The sequence below is a fragment of the Lepisosteus oculatus genome, chromosome 23 (genome assembly GCF_040954835.1).
Source record: "Lepisosteus oculatus isolate fLepOcu1 chromosome 23, fLepOcu1.hap2, whole genome shotgun sequence".
NCBI classification, from domain to species: Eukaryota; Metazoa; Chordata; class Actinopteri; order Semionotiformes; family Lepisosteidae; genus Lepisosteus; species Lepisosteus oculatus.
Window position 1 is genome coordinate 5,724,304 of NC_090718.1, and position 20,778 is coordinate 5,745,081.

A 20,778-nucleotide genomic window follows, 5' to 3' on the forward strand; every position below is an offset into this window, starting at 1 on the left:
AACTTTAATTTAGCTTACAGTCCTCCATTAATCAGGGATGATACAAAGAAGTGTGTGATGCTTGGGATTCATTAACTAAATGGTTGCTGGTTCGGGTCTTTTACTGCAGACACAGCTGTGTGTACATCGTTGGGTGAGGTACTTTAGCCCAGTTGCTCCTGTGCGCCCATCTGTACTGTATGAGTGCTGGGCTGAAGGGCTGAGCCTGTGTCTCAGGGAGGCACATGCTGTATCTCTCTGCTTTACACTAGGGTAGCCAGAATGAACCCTGCCTTGAGGATCCACAGGGCTCCGCAATAGGTTTTGCCTTTTCCTCTATTCACCTATCCTCTGTAGGCACTCACAGGAGTTTGTCTGGTCTTTTGAATTAACTATCTGAACATACTGATAGCTGTTTAAAAAAAAAGAAAACAAATTGTTTTAAATGCGGATCTGTTGAATCAAACCTCTGGGAAAAAGTCCAAAAGATGGTCAAAGGCGCACTGGTGCTGAAAATAATTATTTATTCAGGATCTTAGCTGGGTGGGCAAAGCAGGGAGGTGGCGGGGGTAGTGGGAGGCAAGAATAATATTTAGTAAAAAAGAAATAAACGCAATCGGTACCGTGCCAGTCCATTCCTGTGGAGAAATGATAAGCCCAGGCCGCTGCCAAGCAGATGCACAGCAGATTGGCGAGCTCCTGTTCCTCCAGCACTGGAGCAAGTGGCACTCTCATGTTTGTCACCGTCCAGGGAGGAAAAGGCAGCGGGAGACAGGAAAACAAAAAGCAGCTCCTTGTTGATTAATGGTGGGCGAGGACTGAATGGAAGAGAGTCGACAGACCCCAGTCTGAAAGCCGGAGCAGAATGACAGATATTGTGCGCCGTGGCTGGGTTGGATTGCAGTGAAGGACGAGTGGGTGAAGTTAAACCTGCTGTGTTAATGAGTCTTTTTGATGGTTTCATGCACTTGCATATGCACACAAATAAAAGCGGAGATTTAGGCGATTTTCCGTGTTGTATCCATTCTTAAAGGAGGATCTGCACATCAATGGCGTGAATACAGTACTGTATGTATTGGAAGGACTGATCTGGAAAGCTCCGACAGTAGGAAAACGCATAGGAAGAAGGACAAAATGAACGCTGCCTGAGAATTTTCATATGCATGTGTTTTAGACAGTGACTTCTCCTTTTTAAATTCAATATGTGGACTGTGGAAGGATAGACAGTAGAGCATTTGAGCGCTGAATAGTCCAGGAAAGCAGGACTAGCCCTGATGCAGGAGCAAGAGCCACAAATTGGGGAAAAATTACATCTTCTTCAGAGATGCCAATCCAGCTCAATCCCAACTGCACACAAGTTGTTCCTGCATATAATCCACTTGGAAGAAATCAGATTAACTTGGTTCTCTTTTGCCCCAGTCAAACCCTCTTTGCCATGGCTGGAAAGGGTGGCTTTTCCCTGCCATCCCATCTCTCTCTCTCTCTACTCCCATTTCTTCAGTGGAATGAAAACTTCAGGACTTGGTGTTTGAAAATGTACAGTACATCTGGCCTCAATTATTCAGCCATGTCCTAGCCAAGCATTGCAGAGATAAATTCTGCCTGCGAATTATAAGAAAAATAGAGAAATTTTATAATCAGAAGAGCAGCAGAGCGTCTGGCTGACGCAGCAACATTCAGGGTTATAGCTGAGGAATGTCCCTCAAAAGATAGATAATGTACTGAGCACAAAGTCTGTATATTTACATGGATGAGGGTGATCGAAAGGCTTGTTGAAAAACACTTACAGTTCTGCATTCCAGAGTGTTTGAGGGTTAAACGTCCCCGCACATATTGTTAGAAGATACAAGCCCACATACAGTATGCAGTGCAAAAATGCAAACTGTGGGCAAGCGTCCCATCTAATTCATTTACAGCGGAGTGGGCTGTTTGCCCGCAGTTAGTCCCTGATGGAAAATAAGGAACAATTTGCATCTTTGAGACCATATGGTAACACTCCGACGCGCTTTTTAAATTGCACTCAAGACCTAGAGTATAGCCTAGATACTTTTTAAGAATCTGAGGGGACAATCAGACACAGGTTTCCCAAACCTTCACATACTTCAGATATTTTTATCTTTTTGTATCAATGCAAATGGCTTTTATTACTGTAAATCTCTTCTTGAATCATATATATATATTCCCACTCTAACACCATACTGAGAAAATGGCCACCTTTATTAAACTGTTGAAAATGCCAACACTTGTCAACAGATATTTAGTTGATGCACCATTCTTCATGTGTGCAAATTTCGTGGCCTTAGAAAAAGATTATGAAGTCATTTTGTCATTTGCTCTGTTGGAGTTGAGGAATAATTACTTGCTGTACTGCAGAATGTCATAAAAAGTAATGGCCAGGGCATTTGCCTGAGAGGGCTTTAACAATGAATGAAAGGGCAAAAGCATGAGTAGAATCAAATGATTTTAATAGTGAAAACTGCCAAGAGAGTGCAGAGAACAATCTTTTAGCAACTCCTGCCTCTGCAAAAGGTGATGAATGGTTACTTTTTATATAATTGAGTTTAGCCTCCTTGGAATCTCACCAAGATTGCACATTCAGGTTTTGTTCATTTTTTAAGTTTTATTTATTCATCAAGTTAGGGGGCTTTTGATTAGCTTGAATGTATTTCAGCCTCTGAAAGTAATTGTATATCTGTGGATATGCACGTTAACACTCAAACTACCAGAGAGCCAGGGGTGACCACTTGCTGTTTCTTAAAAGCATTTTCCCCTCGGAAATTTAGGCACTAATGTCAGCTGCGTATATGATTCAGTGCAAAAGAATGGACCACAAATGTCTGACTACCCAGAATGCTGCCTCTTTGTACAAACTTAAATTCTTCATCTATTGACTTTCACGATTTTGAACAAACAGCAAATTCTGGGCTTATAGATTTCAATTAAATGCTAAGTAGACTATTTTATTTCTCTATTTATTCTGAAACAGTTTGCTTTCCTTAGTTAGGGAAATAGTTTTGTCTCCATCCAGTTTAAATATCCCTGGGTTTTGAAACAAACCGGGGGTTGTGAGTCTGTATGTGTACTGTTACTACTACCATTAATCTGCCTAAATGGGGAAGTTTTTGCATTGCACGTATAATGTCTTGAATGTGTATGAGGCATGTTCATCACACTTCCTAAACGGTGTATAGTACATACAGTATACGAGGGCACCCACTTCATTTGTCACTAAAATGCGTCCCCCACCCGCATGACGGATAGCAGCAAGTCTGCACCAGGACCTCCACTGTGCAGCAGAGCAGGGGGGGAAGTGGGAAGTGTGGTCATGGATTGATTTAAGGGGAAATTGACAAAAGCAAGATTGAGTCAGCCCCAAGTGGAGTTTAGCCCAAACACCATGTTAAACACTCCTACTCTTGCAAACAGTGTCATAGGATCCTTAGTGACGAAGGATCCAAGATCTCAGTTTAATGTCACATCCAAAACACAGAAATTTTTGTCCAAAGGGTGGAGCACCACCTACTGGTCTACCAAAACCTCTAACAGCAGCAACCTGGTTTGCCTTAGAGCTCTCCTATCATCAGCTTCTGAGCTCTGACAAGATCAGGCTACACGTTAGTGTTGCTGCTGTCAAACACTCATTTTCAAATATGCATCTGGGCAGTAGCGTGTCCTTGAGTGTAACGCCTCTCCACTTTTTAAATCCTGACATGCAGTATATTTAAACTTAAAACTCATCTGCTTTCCCTCACAAGATCCCAGCTCGGAGACCCACAGGTGTAGGTCTTTGAGCATGCTGTGCATCTGTTGTCACTCATGGCTGCCGGAGAAACACCTTTTTCCCCCCAAATTGTTCTTCTGCAATGAATGCGGTTGGAGCTCTTCCAACAGCCGTGAGTGGTGTCAACAGGCAGCAGCCTCAAGGACAGTCCTCTAAGTGAGATGCAAGCTGACGAGGGCTGTACACGCGAACAGAGACTTGAAATCTCATCGGGATATGAAATATACATAAAATATACAGTACAGTATGTCGCTTTAACTGCAATTCGATAGCTTTTTCAAAGTTGCTCTGCTTTGCTCTGGGCCGCTGTTACCTGAATCTTTCCCAGCTGGACACTTGAGTACTTTAAATATTTTAATCCCCTGCAGTGTCTGCATGATCCTGAATTAGGCCTTAAGCCTGTGTAGCCCTACAGGAGAGCTTCTCAAATGAGAATGCTCAACACAACTTTAAAACCTATGGAAAAAAAGTAGTTGCAGGCTATAATTTGCTGTCCAGAAATAGATAAACTAACATTGGTGAGCGAATGTATTTCCTAATGTCAAGACATATCTGATAATTTCCTTCCTCGTGCTGTGAAAACCAGAACATGCTGTAAAGTGACCTTCACAGAAAGAAAAAAATAATTAGAATGAATGAAGCTGCAATTTAAAAAGTAAGGAAGCCTGTGGCTTCTGTAGACAATGATGACTGCAGACAATGAGAACAATGTATTACCCACGCATTAGCGATCCTTTTTGTATGTTTTAAATTCATAACTTTTATACCTTCAAAATGATGTTAATCTCTTTTTTGCAAAAGCAGCTCATAATCTTTTTACCTGTCCCCCACCCTTAAAACACATTCACTGAGGCCAAAATATTTATTGCATTGAGGCAAAACAATTTTCAGGTGAAACAGTTCACTGCCCTTGGTTACACTGCATCCACTTGTTTTAAATGAATGCCCTCAAACTCGCTCTGATGCTTTCTGGCAGAATTAATCCTCATACAATTTTGTTAAAACAAATAGCCTGTGCAAGGTCATCTGAACCACAAGTACCTGAAACTACAGAGTGACCACACATACTTTGCAGGAGGGTATTTGAATTAAAAGCCTAAGTCTCAAAAGTGAGCCAGCACGTCAAATGAGAATCTCGTAAACTAAGAGGCAGCTGCATATTACAGTGTATCTCTTAGGTCTTCGTGTGTAATGTATTACAATGCAGAAAATGTTAGAATGCATCTTTTCATTTCAGAATATGACTTTACTTCCCTTTGTCTGCTACAAGATTAGCTCGAGAGAAAGAGGCCAGGCCTGCAGTTTTCCAGCAGGTGTGATGCAGTCTTCTCCTCAAACCAGGTGCTGATCAGAACTGCATTCTCTACCTGCTTCCCCTCAGTACAGCTCTCGCATCTCTTTGTTCTCCCAGTAATACACACAGAATCGCCCTTGTCAGAGGGCGTCCTGATGCCTCCATTTCATTTCAAAGCTCAAAGATATTGTCCCAACATCATACTCTCCGGTTTGTTTGTTTTTATCTGAATATTCATGACTGCGATGCAGACATTTGTTTATGGCTGATACAGGATGTCTAGGCTGCTGCCTGGTAACTGATTTGGGAGCTGAAATCATCACTCATTCTGTGCCTGCACTTTGTCTGGTAATGGAAAGCATGATTTCAGCAGTTAGTGAAGCAATTGGTTTTTGAACTAGTGGTTTTGTTGTTGTTGTTGTTGTTTTTTTACTCCGGTTCTCTAATGCACTGTAACAATCTGAATGATGTGTTTCCCCGCTTGTTAGAAGGAAAGCAAACTCTTTAACAAACAAGAACGTTTATGATCAAGAACTGTCCATCTGGACAGTTTTGCTTTTCTAACTGATCATTAGCCACTCTGTATGGAGGTCTCTAAGGAAAGCTTCTGAAACATAACGTCACTTAACTACATACCCAGACCTCAGTGCCTCCCATCTTCTATCCTAAATGCATGTCAGCTAAACCTTTCAAACATTTTTGCTAACTTGGTCCATTTCCATGAAAACTGATGTTTGCTTGTGGATTGTTATCTTTTGAATCAGTAGAGTAGGTAGGCACAGAGTGTACCACACATCAGTCTAAGCTCAAGGTGTTAAATACTGTACATGGTAGCAGGGCTCAGCGAGCACTTGTATTCACCAAGACCTGCACACACACATTTGCAGGTAATTGTTTTTTCTTATGAGCATTATCGCAAAGGGCAAAATTAGGTTATGGGGAAAAGGGAGATTGGCTTTGAGGAATGTCGCATCTGGACAGTGTTTAATTGTTTGCTCATGCCCCCTCCAAGCCTGCCTGTCTCTCCAAGTCCTCAGCTCTGTGGATTTCAGAACGGCTTCTGTCATTAACTGCTCTAGTGTAACTATATTAGAAAAGTTGGAGATTTTCTGCAGAACATAAAAAAACAACTGTATATGTATAAATACATTTCATTCCCTTCCAGCCACTATGAATTACCACAGCCTACTGTGTGTTCTCAAATATACTCTCCCCCCCACTGGCAGAAATAGGCAGAATTGTCTCTTTGTGTTTTCTAAATCTGCCTGCTAAATCAGTCTTCTTAATGCACAATCTCCTGGTGCCATGTGGCTTCTTCTCTCAGCCCTATGCCCCATGGACGTGCAGAGGGAAAAAGTAAAATCCGGGTCTTCCCTAAAAAGCTCTGTGGTTGGGAATCAGCACTGAAGACATTGAAAGAGCCATATAGTGCCTTTCAAGTCAGGAATAGAAATCTAAAACTACTGATTACACTTCCCTCCAGAAATACAGCTCAGAATGTACAGTTTGAGTAAAGAGAAATCAGCTGCTGCTCACAGGGCATGTCAGTGGGAGGAAAACGAAAAGGACTGGCTTTGAGTTGAAAATAGAGCGCACTTCATTAAAATACTACTTTAAAGGAAGAGCAGTGGAGCTACAAAATAAATCCTACATTACACATCACCAGGTTACACAACTGCTTAAGTGAGTAAGTTGGCCAAGGCCAGGAATGCTCTTTTTTCTTTATGCGTTGGTTGGGGGGACACTTCATTCATGAAGCATTTGTCATTTGCAATGTCAGTAGCAGAGGAACAGATAATTAAGTCAGAAATACTTGCAAAAACTGAATGTTGCGCTGATTGCAACATTGAAACTGTTTAATTAGCAAAGTTGTTGGTGTATGTTCCCTTTCTTGCTATGATATCAAAGCTTTGTGTGCAGGAAAGTCTAGGTTTAACAGCCTGGACAATCTGATAGTCTACCTTCGTTGGAATTAAACATCTGTATTTGGCACAGTCTTACTAGAACCATTATTATCACACTATCTTTGATCTTTTTTATCTGGGATATACAGTATACACTATAGTATGTGCAAAGATGCAAAGCAGTGGTGTTTTCAATGCAGAATGGCCCATAATGTTTTTAACTGTGTACCCACCCAATCCAGAAATGCTAGATGCTTTAGGACTGGAATGGGACTGGAATGGGATGTGGTGCAATTTCAGAGATTGGGAAAGAATGACATGCGGCCATTGGATGTGCTGACATTCCCCAGCGTACAACCGGAGAGTCAATACGTCTTAAAGCAGCAGTGCATCTCTCAATGATGTCACTGATAGACTTCAGGCACATACTGTACGTAGCAGGTCCCAGCGGTTGCTGTGTTTCTGGATACCAGGACCTCGCTGATTAATCCTAGCCCTACCACCCACACCAAGCACTGCTCGGCCAACTGCAAGCCATCACAATCTGTTAGTGACCCGAATCAGCCTCGCACTACTGCTGGATCACGGTTTTTCTGCTTAAACTATCTGAGAGTCCCAGAGAAAACATGTTAAGGACATCAGGACATTCTCAGACCCACTGCACAAAGATAAACATCACTTTGTAGAATCAGAGGCTTTACAGAAGTGGTGTTGTCATTTCCACCATATGAAAATTAATAATGGAAGGAGAAATAAAAAAATATCTTCGGACAGGCAGTACGTGTGAGGCCCAGGGTTAACTATAGCCAGGACAGTGAGGGAACACCTTGACTCTTCTGAAAGGTTCTGTGGGATCTTTAATGATCAGGTAGTCTGGACCTTGGATTAGGATCTCATTCAAAGATCGAAAGAAGCAATTCCTGAAAGGATGCTCATCACTCCTCAAACCAGAGAAAAAAATCATTTTACTAGGCATCTTCTAATGCTGAAGGCAGTTTATTGCGGTCTTCAAAGTCCAGTCAAACAGAATGGATGAGCGGTTTGGAATTTGAATTTCACACCTTATTAGTTGATAATTGATGTCTAATGCATATCTACTTCTGTTATTGGGCAATTATTAAGTTATGGCATGCTGATAAGCGGGTCAATAAAGCATTATGCATTTCTAAAAATTGGATCTTTAAATTCTACATGTAAGTACAGTAAGCTTTCACTGTCACTGTCAGAATGTCCATTTCTTTCACAGATCTGTGATAACTTATTTAAAAATAAAGCCCTTCGATATGGCAGGTTTGGATACATTATCCCCTACATTTGTTAGAAACATTGAGCCAAAGTTTTTAGGAAAATTAAGCCAGGTTTAACTCAATATTGCTGAAGGAGCAGAATTTATAGCAGTGATTAGGCAATGTTTTACAAGAGAACATCTGCCAATGACTAGGTTATAACACAATGAATTTTGCATGAGGATTAACGAGGATTTGCAGTATTTCCATTTGTTTTAGTGATTGGAATTTTTTATCTTAGAAGGCTTTATATTTTGAAGCATTTTTAAAAAGTATTTAAAATACCTTATGTAATTTCAGCGTGCCAAGAGTATGTAAAGTTGCTAATCACAAAGCACTGCATATATATTGAATTTAATGGTATTTGTAAAGCCATGGACTGAATCATTTTTGAATTTCGATCTTCAGACACTCTGTACAGAGGGGGGATGATAAGTGATGATTAATTTTCAAAGCACAAACCTATGACTCATATGAACTTCATTAGGCAGTTAGGAAAATTTACAAGCAACTTTTAAAGTATTTTAAAAACCTGCTCGCTATGCACAATTATAATATAATTTTAATATATACTAAACAGAAGAAGAGGCAAACTGATACAAAGTTACACATTACTTACAGGGTACAAAATGATGTACAGTAGGTGTTTATGTTGACAATGTGGGGAAGCAGTTATAAAATCAGAGTAAATGCTAGGTTACTGTAATGGCAAAAATTTAAAATTGCTTTCAATTTTGCCATTATTTTAAAATTGTGCAATGCACTAGTAAGGTCTCATTAGGAATATTGTGTACAGCATTGTTCCCTACATATTCAGAATCCTTAAAGGCACTGACAAATTTAACCCAGAGGATTTCTTATGCATGGATTGCAAAACATGAAGCAGAAGACACAAATGGAAACTCAGAGGAAGCGTGTTTCATAGTGAGTACAGGAGGCACTTCTTTACCTGGGGGAGTGGGTGCAGGCTTGTGGGCGTGTGGGAAAAGTTACCAAACCATGTTGTGAAGCTGGTGCCCTGGTTTCTTTCAAGAAATGACTAGTTGAGATCCTGGCATCCATTAAGGACTGGATTACTGTATCGAAGGGGCTAGATGGGCCAAATGTTCTCATGTTCTTATCTTCTTAAAGCCACTTAGGTCCTGAAAATCATATTTGGATCCTCATTATAATCAACATCTATCCCTTGGCATAATCTCCTCTTTGAGAAAAATGTTATAAATGTTATAAATATTGTCACCAATGTCATTTATGATAACGTTTCTTTCTTTAGCTCATTTTTATCCTCCGCAAAATGTCTTCTCAATTTTCATCTTCATTTGTTTCACTGCTCCCTAGTTTGGACACTGCAGAAGGGACGATTGTCTTTTTACATACAGTAAGGAGGGCTACGAGCAGTCCAGCTAGCCCACTGGGTAAAAATTGTAGCTGTACTGACTTGTTAGAAGGTCACAAGGTGATGTACAAGACTCAGACCTCCTCCTCTTGCGTAATTATGCTTTACACGCTTGCTCTTTAGAGTGCTGTGCTATCATTTCGGATAATTAAATGTTGATATGATAGATGCATTTCATACATGCATTTCACTTCTAAATAACTTCAAACCCTCAGTATCATACAGTGTTTAGTGTCTTCAAACAGTCATTAGCAGGACATCTCCAACTACTTTGGCTTGAGAAGATTGTCCTTTTGCTTACTTGGATTGCAGCTCCATTTGCAGGTTTTGTTTTCTCGTGTAAACTGACCCATCCGTCAGCTCTGCATGCTTCCATAAAGCTGAGGAATACAATATAATGTGGTGCCCCCAGCTGCAAAACCTACAGACAGAGGAAGAACACCGTATTACCTAATGTGGTTTCTCACCGTAAATGTGCGTGTACAAACTTTGCCCTTGTGTTTCATTACGGAGCCGTTATATACCATAGCATCCTCTGATAAGTAGAAACCCTTGACAACAGTATGTATGTATCTCTATTACCACATCCTCAGTAACCACAGCTCCTCAGAAGCACTCCTGGTTGTTACTTTAACCTAATTATCTAAGTTCAAAGATTTTTTTAAAGCTGTCTCTTGGTCAGTTGCAGCAAAATCAACCCACCTGACCAAGAGATCGTTTTTTTCCCATTCTCCAAGCTTGCACAGAATGTTGCAAAAAACCTTGATGTGTTTTTTTGTTTCAAAGAAATGCTTGGACAGAGTGACAACCTTCAGTTAATGGTTTCTTAATAAAAAAATAGGTACAGTACAATTCTGAATGTTACTGTAGGAAATTTTACAAACTAAACTTGATTTCACTTGCACTGCTTGTCTGTTAACCTGATCAGAGACAACTGAAACCATCTACAGTATACTATCTAGTGTAGTACGTAGGATTTTGCTGAGTGAAGAAAAAAACACCCTTGAGACCATCATCAGGTCGATTGTCTGTAAAGGCTTTCGGGGTAAATTGAAATCACCTCCCATGTGCTTCATAATCCGCTACTAATGTCAACAAGTACAGTAACTCAGACCTTGATTTCTTCTCTGTGAGTTGGAGGAATGCATAATGTCTGAAAGCAAAATAAAATTAGGACAGTACAGTTTATTGGCAATTTGGAATTCTCATTTACAATTAAACCGGCTGACCGCTTGCCCAAAGCGATTGCGGGGGGGAAGAGACAGAAACAGCAGCTTCCTCCAAATTCTTCAATTCCTCAAACTTTGCTGACTGACACTGTTATTATTATAGTCTGGGAATGGAAGCAGTGGAGTTTAAATATAAACCTTGTACAAGATACAGCATTCAGCAAGCACAGCATGTTTGATGTCTAGTCAGCACGTTTGTTACCTTACAATCTCAAAATCCCCCAGGACACTAATCCACATGATTGTAATCAATATCCAGCACATCCAGCACATTGTGCTATTGAGACGCAGATCCTTTGGCCACCTTTTCTGTGCTTTAGATCTTCTTCACGTTTATCTCGCACGACCGAAGGTAGATTGTAGTTAACTAGCCCATGAGATACTGTAGGTCTTCCCATCCGAGAAAAAACGGTGCTGACCTGCAGGTTTGCTGGTGTTCCCCAGATTCTGTTACAAAGCTTGCCTGAAGAAACATTTTGACGTGTCTTTTTATTCAGTAGGTTAGGTGCTGGAATCCAAACTACTGTATATTCCCCCCCATGTGATGAATTCCAAAGTCCGGCTCTGACAAAGCGATACTCAGGATGTATCATTGTGAGATGTTTACACTTCATGACTGTTTTTTTCCTGCCCATCCTCTAAATTCAATATTTTTCTTGAAATTTTGCCCATTTCATCATTTTACTTTCTGCAGTTCCATCTGAATAATCTGAGATTAAAGTCTTTGATTAACACAAACTCTGATCCCACTGAGCATTACTGACGGTAATTCTGTGATAATACTGGTCATTTCTGCACTGGAGGTAATCCAGTCTGAATTTGCAGATAGCTTTGTTAGGAAGCATTAAATTCTAACACTGCGTCTTATGGGCGTGCTTTGGTGTTAATCCCCACGCACCTGTGATTTTCATTTTGCAGAATTCTTCTCTTTAATGTTTTTATTTCTCCACTCTTTCTAAACTCTTATCCAGCAATCAAGGTGGAAAACTGATAAGAAAGGAGGCTTTTAAGATATATAGATAATGTGCACTATTATACAGTGGTAAGACCTCATTAAGGGTCTTGTGAACGACTATGTACAGTACACATTCCAAAAAAAGATATTGCTGTTATAGAATCAGTTTAAACAGTAACCAGGATACACGGATACTAAGCTCAAAGGAAGGCCCTACCGAGACAGGTTGAATGAACAAAAGCCTTTTATTCTTGAAGAGAGAAGATTAGAGCTCCTACATTAGCTACCAGCCACCATTTTTATGGGTCAAATGATTTCTCCTTTTCAAGTACTCTTAGGGTGTTTGCTCAGTTTCTTCTAAATCATAGGGCTCAAACACCAGCACTTATAAGGTCCAGGTGTCCTTTTAGGTTTAGTTAAGAAGTAAAAAATTCACAGCTAAGGAAAATGTTTTAATCAGTCCCTTGAAGGGTTTCTGGAGCAATAGCAACTCTATAGATCTTAAACTGCCTGAAATTGAAAGACTCTCAGAAAACATAGTGTCAGAGGCTAGATTCCTCTTTTTGAAACTGTTGTAGAGCAAGGTATGATTGTTTAATAAGAGAAACACCGCAGTGTATTTGGGCAAGCTGTGCAGTACAATGGATTGGGTAATTTGTTGATAGAGGAAATGAATGCCTGTAAAAGCACTTTACATTTGGCATTAGGAAGGACTGAACCATTCTGTCATAAACCCACTTTGGTTAGCAACATTCATGGAAGGAAAAGTCCTAGCCCACCACACCATGACCTCTAGACTGGGCTTTAAAAAATATTTTTCCCCACTCCACAGCTGTGCATGGATTAACAGGGTTTTTTTCTGTGTCAGTCTTCTTACAGGCCAATCTCTTAATTTTCATAAGACTGTGTTTTAATCTGTGGTTCCCCATTCTGCTGAATGGTCAACTGTTGTGCAAAGTCTTTCATCACTAGATACGGGACTCGATACATGAGAAGGTCAAAAACTGAGACTGGAAAGGAAAGGTGAGCTATAATATACTGTAATAGTTTTGATAGATTTGGAACAGAAGGTTTTTTTACTGTGTCAGATAATGGTGAAAGTGGAAGTTCCCAGTTGGTACCATGATAAGATTTAATTCATGTGTTTTAATGGTATTTTTAAGAGCCGTGTTAGTCTAAACAAATGTCCTGGTGTCTGTATTAAGACAGGAATGAAATGTCCCTTTAATTGTGAACAACTATTATCAGAATATCCAAATGTTTTGAGTTATTTTAGTGCTGCTACTGAGAACTGCAAGAAGAGAGTTTTCAGAGATCATCGTTAAGATGTGACACGTAGCGATTACAGCTGTTATTTTTTATCAAACTTCACACCCTCTTCTCCCACCTCTACTTTGAAATGTCCAAGTACACTGCAACTATAAAAAAGATTCAATAAAGCCTTACAGCAGTGGAACACACAAACGGATTTCTGCTGCTGGGGTTGTCACAGGGAGCATTGCCTTTGCCTGACTGACAGATGTTGTGAACCTTGTAGAGGAGCCTTGTGCCACTACTGAGAATTTTATTTAAAGCTTTTCATCCTTGCTATCCACTAAACAAGTCACTCAGCGCACCTGGAGCCAGCAGAGGAATTTTGAATGACCCCTCCACTTCCTTCTCCTAGAAAACAAAAACAAGACAAACGCTCTACGAATGAACGCTCCACTTCAGAATAATGCATTTCATTGCAACTCCATTTCTGCATGTCATGCTTAATTTAATGGCCTGAAGAGCCTTTGGAGAATTTATCTGACATTTCCATGAATGCCAGTTCCAGAAACGGAAGCTTATGTTTTATTTTTATCCAGGTGGAGTCTTTCTCTGTGTGCAAATTGCAGGCTGTAATCCCAGGAACAGACAGAAGGCAGGCAGAGGTGCACAGCATGGGGTTCGCACACTGAAACTGTCTGCAATTATGAGGCACAGCCAGCAGGTGGCTATTTACATCTGTCTTATTTCTTTTAAAGATGCAACACTGCAAGAATTTATTTAAAACCATCTCTTCATCTTCAACTTTTGTGTGTGTGTGTTTTAAGTTGGGATAATAGGGCTTTTTAAGTTCTGGATAGTCTGGAAGATTGCACAGCTGCTGGAAAGGTTATTTTTCAATTGTGCCTATTGGGCAGGTTTTTGGCACATTGTAGTTGTCTCAATGCAGGTGCTTTGAACTGACTATTATATAATTAGCAAGCAGTCTCAACAACAAGGCAGGTGATCTTGTGTTTTATTTACAAGGTGGATACCATGTGGTGTTAAACGTTTTGTACGTGCCAATGCAGTTTGATATTCACTCTTAATATTTGGCAGAATTATGTAATTAAACTTATTTGTTTTCTCTAGTCTGTGGAAGATCTACGTGGTGAATTTGACAAAAGATGAAATAATGACCTTTGATATTTAAGCCCCCAGTAACAGGTAAAAAAAAAAGAAACATTCCAGAATAACAGCAAGAAGCACGTAGTTTTTGGTAACATCAGGACAACAAAACATACCAAGTTGTAAATAATTTGATAAGAATTGTATCAGCTGAAGATGCTGTTTCTTCAATGAGTTGTAGACCAAGAGAGACCTGCATTTGTAATCACAGGCCATTCTTTCCTCCAGATGACACAGGCTTCATTCACCGTGTGCTGCCTCTGGCACAAAAACTAATACATATGGTATTCCTCCCCAGTATGTGTGTGTGTGTGTGTGGGGGGGGGCATACAAATAATGATGAGAGTAAGTTGCAAATAAAATATTTATCTCAAAATGCTGCCGTTGTTCAACAAGCAATGTAAGAGTGTTGCATCAATAAGGAGGGAAGTAAGTATCTTCATTGCTCACAGAGTCGGTGATCGGAGGGGTGAGAGATTACTTAGTGAAGAGCTAAAGGCAATTTCTCCTCCACTACTCTTCATCCTGCCATCCTCACAGGCACAGCGTGCAAATACATAAGCATCAGTGAGGATCTGGCAGACTCGGATCTAAAATGTTTCACGTCATAGAAAAGTCAATGTATCTAACTGAATGGATTCATTGTTTTATTCAATTAGTCATTTGATGGAGGAAAAAATCAACTTTTGAATGATTTATTTTTCAATTATTTTATAAAAAAATTATATATTACCCAAAATGCTTTATTGACAAGTGCACTTAAGGAGCAATTTTCAAAATCTGCCCACACTGCTCAATTAGATCTCTTCTGAGCTTAAAACTTTGAAGACTATTTGTGCTGTAAGTTCTCTCTGCTAGTCCAGGATGTTTTTAAGTGTTGCTGTTGAATGCACTCTCATGGTCTGCTGAAAGGGGGGGACATTGCATTCCATGTACTGTATATGTTAAAACAGACTTCTGTTAACTTTCTACATAGGATGCTTCCATTCTTTTAAAAATGCTGAAATTGCTCTCACTTTGTTTTCTTATTGGAATTACCATAGTTAACCAATCCGAGCCGTCCACCGTTTTTAAATGTCACTTTTCGAACACTTTTCCCTGGGGTGTATACATGCCATTCCAATTAGTCTGCCTGCATGGCTTTGGCCTGTAGGAGGAAATCGGAGCTCCCAAGAAGAAGCCCACGCAAACACAGGGAGAACATGCAAACTCCACACAGACAGCACCCCCGGAATCTAACCCAGGGCCCCTGTGCTACAAGGCAGCAAAGTTACAGACAGCGCTCCACTGTGCCTCCTCCACTGTGAAATTCAAAGTTGTATTTAACATTTTGGATACTGGCAAATACTAAATCAAATTTTATTTCCAGTGTCTGCACTTCGGTCAGCCGTCTTACAAATCACAGCAGCTGTGGCTTTCATCTTTGCTTCTATTTCCACTTTGTCAGACAAAATCGACAGGAAGAGTCATTTATCTCAGGGAGTTTTGAAATATGCTGAACACTGTACATCTACAGGTAGGACAATCTTTTTAGTGCGTGACATTCAGTAAAAGGATAAGCAGAGCAGAAATGCAACTTAAGTATTGGTTGTGCTTTCTGAGCGGTGTAACAACAACCAGTAACACCAGCTCACTTAAAAAGGTGTTATCACTGGGGTTCATTCTGCAGTTCCTGTGCAGATTTTGCACAAAATTACTATGATACTGTACGTTAGTACCTTGTATGAATAAAATAACAGGTACACACTGACTAAATTATCCAGAAAGTCAATATTGCCATTAGACAGGCAAGCCTAAGCTCTTTTTGCAAAGGAGAGCTTAATTTGCTCACTGTTTTGTAAAATTGAACTCCCAAGGGCAGGAACCAACAGACAATAATGATGTTCAAACGGGTGGCCCCTCACCTTTTCCGCATTTAGTTGATTCAGTATGAATAGATTTTGGCATCAGGGTCTTGCTCCATAACAAACGTATGCCCAGTTTTTTTAAAGGAATTGCATTTACTCTTTCAAATCTACAGTAGCAAGCAGCAGGGTGGCTGTCTGTAAGAGAAATTGAAGTCCTTTCCTTTTGCCTAGATGTCGTTGAAAGAGACTTTCAGATGCTGTTCAATAATTATGACAGGGCTTTGCCAGAAGATTAAATAAAGTTTTGCGAAGGAGCAAAAACCTCTGAAAGTCATTGTCTTATTTCAACAGCAGAATGTCCTTGTGTGAGAAAGGTTCAGTAATGGAGAGTCCAATCTTTTCACTATAAAAAAGCAGGGTTGAACCTCTGTACACGTACTGTATGTCACTCAATAAATCAGGCTACCAATTACATCTTCTTTGAGAAGACAAGTGAAGCCTCTGTGCTTAAGTAAGACGTCATTAAGCATATAAAGGAGTGAACCAGTGAGAGGAGGTGGTACTGATTTCTTTGATTTTGCATGTCTCTGTTCTCCGGAGATATCCCTGGAGAGACGTGAACTCCATGAATCCCTGAATATCAGTGTGTTTTCTCCTGTCATGATGCTGGTTAACTGAAGCGTGACTCAAGAATCAGGATCATCCTGAGTGCTTTTGAAAAGCAGTGGGAGCGCAATGCACGCTTGTGATTTGGAAACACGTTCATTAAATTGTGCACACACAGACCCATATACGCAAAAGACTGTGAGGCTGTTTTTGTGCACCACTTACACTGAATTTAATGAAACAGAGACTTAACATTCTGAAATGCAAAGGGGTATTTCAAAAAATTTTGTGGTAAACATTTTCTTTCTAAAGCAATTTTCAACATAAGTGCATGAGTACAATTCTTTTTTCTTTCACTATTATTTAACCAAATAGCCGCTCTGTATTTTCTAAAGAAAAGTGGTTTACGGGAGTGTTCATGTTTTTTTGGAGTTCCTTTCAGAAACTACTGTACCACTGTGAAAAGTAAAGTAAATGCATGATGGGGCCTGTGTGTTTAAGAGCTGAGGTTATTTTTCTGGTGTAAGACTTGTGTAGATTTAAAATGACTTGAACTGGCAGAACACACTGCCAAGCTGCGTTTTGGGATCCCAAATGGCTCTTCACTTTCTGAAAGCTTTTCACCTTTTTCTGGCCCACTGATCCCAGTTAACTTAAACACCACTAAGAAGGAGCTTAAGTGTTCTCTATTAATAGACTGAAGTGATTCAGTTCCAGTCTTCCACTCGTACCATGACTATCTGATTAAATTGGTCAGCGTGTCCATCTGAATCACGAAACAGAAGAATTTTTGAAGACCCATATTCAAATTAATTGTCATTGAAAGAGAATGTGTGATGTCTAGCTAAGCTGAATACTCAACACATCAATGTCTGGAAATAAATTTAAACCCTAGTACTTTCTTAAATCCTAAATTCTCTGAATTCCAGCTACTGTATTGCACTTACTTTTCCAATACTTATCGTGACACATGAAGCAAAAGAGGATGGTTTAAGGTCCTAAAAACGAAGCTAGTGAAAAAACCTTACCATGGTAGTCAGCCCTGGGTTGGCATTATTAATGTGAACACACAGAAATTTTGTGTGCACCAAGCAGAAAATGGAGTGGACTCAAACACTGTAAAACCTAGTGATGGATTATTTTTTTATTATAGAGACCATGGCACAAGGGGTGATATTAACAGCACAGAAATGTTTGACAAAATTTGAATGAAATTCAGTTTCTTTCTCAGGATGCTCATTTTAACTTGAGTCTGGTGACATGGGCTGCCCTCGTCCAGGTAGCATTGCAGTTTCACACATGGCTACGATGAACGCCTTAGGTTTTGTATTGCAATGGTTTCAGAGATTGTGCTGGTAGACTAGACATGGCTCTTTTCTTGCATCCCATTAAATCGATGGGTAATTCCTAAGATCCAGAATGAATTATCCGGTCTTAATATTCTGGGAAGATCCTGTCTTGATCTGGCACAGAATGCAGTGTGGCAGGGCATGCGGTGCGATGAGAGATCCTAGATAAATATTTTACTCCTCTAAATAATTCCTTCTGTTCTGCTGCTACTTCTCCGACTGCTAACTTCTCTGAGCACGTTTGTGGAGCAGGCCAGTCTACCTTACATGCATTTCATTGTTTAATATGTCTGGGGAAAATTGGACTGTCTTTGTAAACACCAATTATGAGGAGACAATTCCCAAGATGTTTACAATAAATGTGTTGATGTACTATATACTGTATGTTTCTTTTCTTAAATCCACCTTCATTTTCCATGCTTTTGTTCCATAAGCAAATCATTCTACACTACATTAGTCAGTGGTAGATCTGATTTCAGTAGCACTGTTTTCCAGTTGTTTTTCTGGTCAGTAACAGAGTTACAGGGCCACAGAGTTGCGCAATAGTTAGAATGTCACTAGAAACCTTCAGCCAGGGAGGTAAAGGCAACCTCAGCCTTCAATCACTAAACTAGCACCCAAATGCATGTTTGCATGCCCATGATAGAGTGCATGCCCTTGAACATAAAGAAAACGAAAGAGCTAATAGTGGACTTTTGGAGACACAGGCCATACACTCACAGCCCACTCAGTATTGATGGAATGGAAGTGGAAACAGTCACCAGCTTTAGGTTTTTGGGAATTCACATCTCTAAAGATCTAACCTGGACTGTGAACACTGACTCTATCATGAAGAAGGCTCAGCAGCGCCTTTATTTCTTGAGGTGTATTGGGGGATGCCAATACATGTGTTGGTGAACTTCTACCGCTGCACCATCGAGAGCGTCCTCACCAACGGGATAACCGTGTGGTATGGCAACACCTCTTTGCGAGAAAGAAAGGCACTGCAGAGAATGGTCAATATGGCCCAGAAGATCATCGGCTGCGGTCTCACTGAGATTAAACAGCTCTATGAGGACCGCTACCGTGGTAGAATTCTGGCCATCACAGAGGACAGTCACCACTCCGGGCATGAGCTCTTCACCCCACTGCCCTCAGGCAAGAGATATAAGAGCATACGGACACTTACCACTAGATTCTTCAATAGCTTCTATCCACAAGCAGTGAGACTGGCGAACACATTTAGCCATCCCCCTCGGACCACACCTACACCATTACCATCTACCTCTTTATGATTTCTTATCTATTGCACATCTCCAGTCATTGTTTACATGTCTGTATTGTTTACATTCAAACTGTCTACATGTTTACTTGCACATTATCTATTGTTTGTTTGTACATTGTCTTGATGCACTGTTTGCACTTTGTCTTGTTTTTTACACTTGTTTTACAATCGAGAGACTTTCTGTAAGTAAGAATTCCATTGTACCAGTACCGGTTACATATGGCAATAAAGTTCAAGTTCAAGTTCAAACGTAGGTTAAGCAGAAGATCAGTACAAGAGAGTGGCATGGTGGCACAGTGGCTAGCATTGCTGCCTCTCCCCTCTGGCGGCCTGGGGAGTTTGTAGGTTCTCCCTGTGTTTGCGTATGTTTCCTTCAGATGCTCCAATTTCCCCCCACAGTCCAAAGACATACTGTACTGGTACTGTAGGTTAACTGGCTGCTGAGAAAACTGGCCCTGGTGTGAGTGCATGCCTGTTTGTGTCAGTGTGTGTCGTGGGTGACAGCGAGTGTCAACGTGCGTCAGGATTAGGCTGTGTGTCAGTGGGTGTCAGTGGGTGTCAGTGGGTGTCAGTGGGTGTCAGTGGGTGTATACAGTAGACTCTGGCTCCCCTGTGCTACTGTATGGGATGAAGTGGTTAGAAAATGCACGGATTAGTGATATGACAGTACTGTATATGAAAGGTTGCAGATGAGAAGAGGCCATATACAGTAGTTCATTTTGTCAGCTAGAAGCTGATTGATGTGAGTTTTCACTTCTTGCAAAAGCCAGGGTGTCAGCTTCTTATTCAGAATAACTTGGAATCTTGTCCAATGCTCCCACCAGCCATTGCGTAATGAAATGTTCTCAGTTTTAAATGCATTTCCTCATACTTTCCATTCATGTTCTTGGTTTTGTGTTTCACTGTTGATCGATGAAATAGTTATTGTAGAATGAAACATCAAGAAGTCAAAGTATGCAACAAAACACAGACATATTCTGAGTACAGATGAGCCAGTAGGAGACATATGAGTTTAAGACTGAAGGATGTGAGTGAGAAGTCTCTATTCTCACACAAGACAAAATATTTGTGCAATACTTTCACAATGTTATATATGAGGCCTGATTGAACTTGTTTTAAATAATTCCTGCTTATCTGATCAATAAACTCTCTCTTTTCCAGTGCATTCTAAGATACAGTACTTAATCTGCTCTCTTAAGATTTTCTCCCTACAGAAGAAAGCTATCGTTGTTTGGCTTGACCTCCCTCATATCTTTCTTATTTTGTATGGGCTGTGGACTGGTGATCTGTTGTGGTACTTCTGCTATGTTTTTCCTCAAATTTTTGTTCTTCCCTCTGGTGAGCCACTCTGAAAGGATGAACCTTTCTGTTCTCCTGCAGAGACTGAGATTTATCAGAAAATGGGTTCTAATTATCTCACTACTCACCCTGCACTGTCAGCCTGTCTTACTCCCATTTAGGAATGAATGT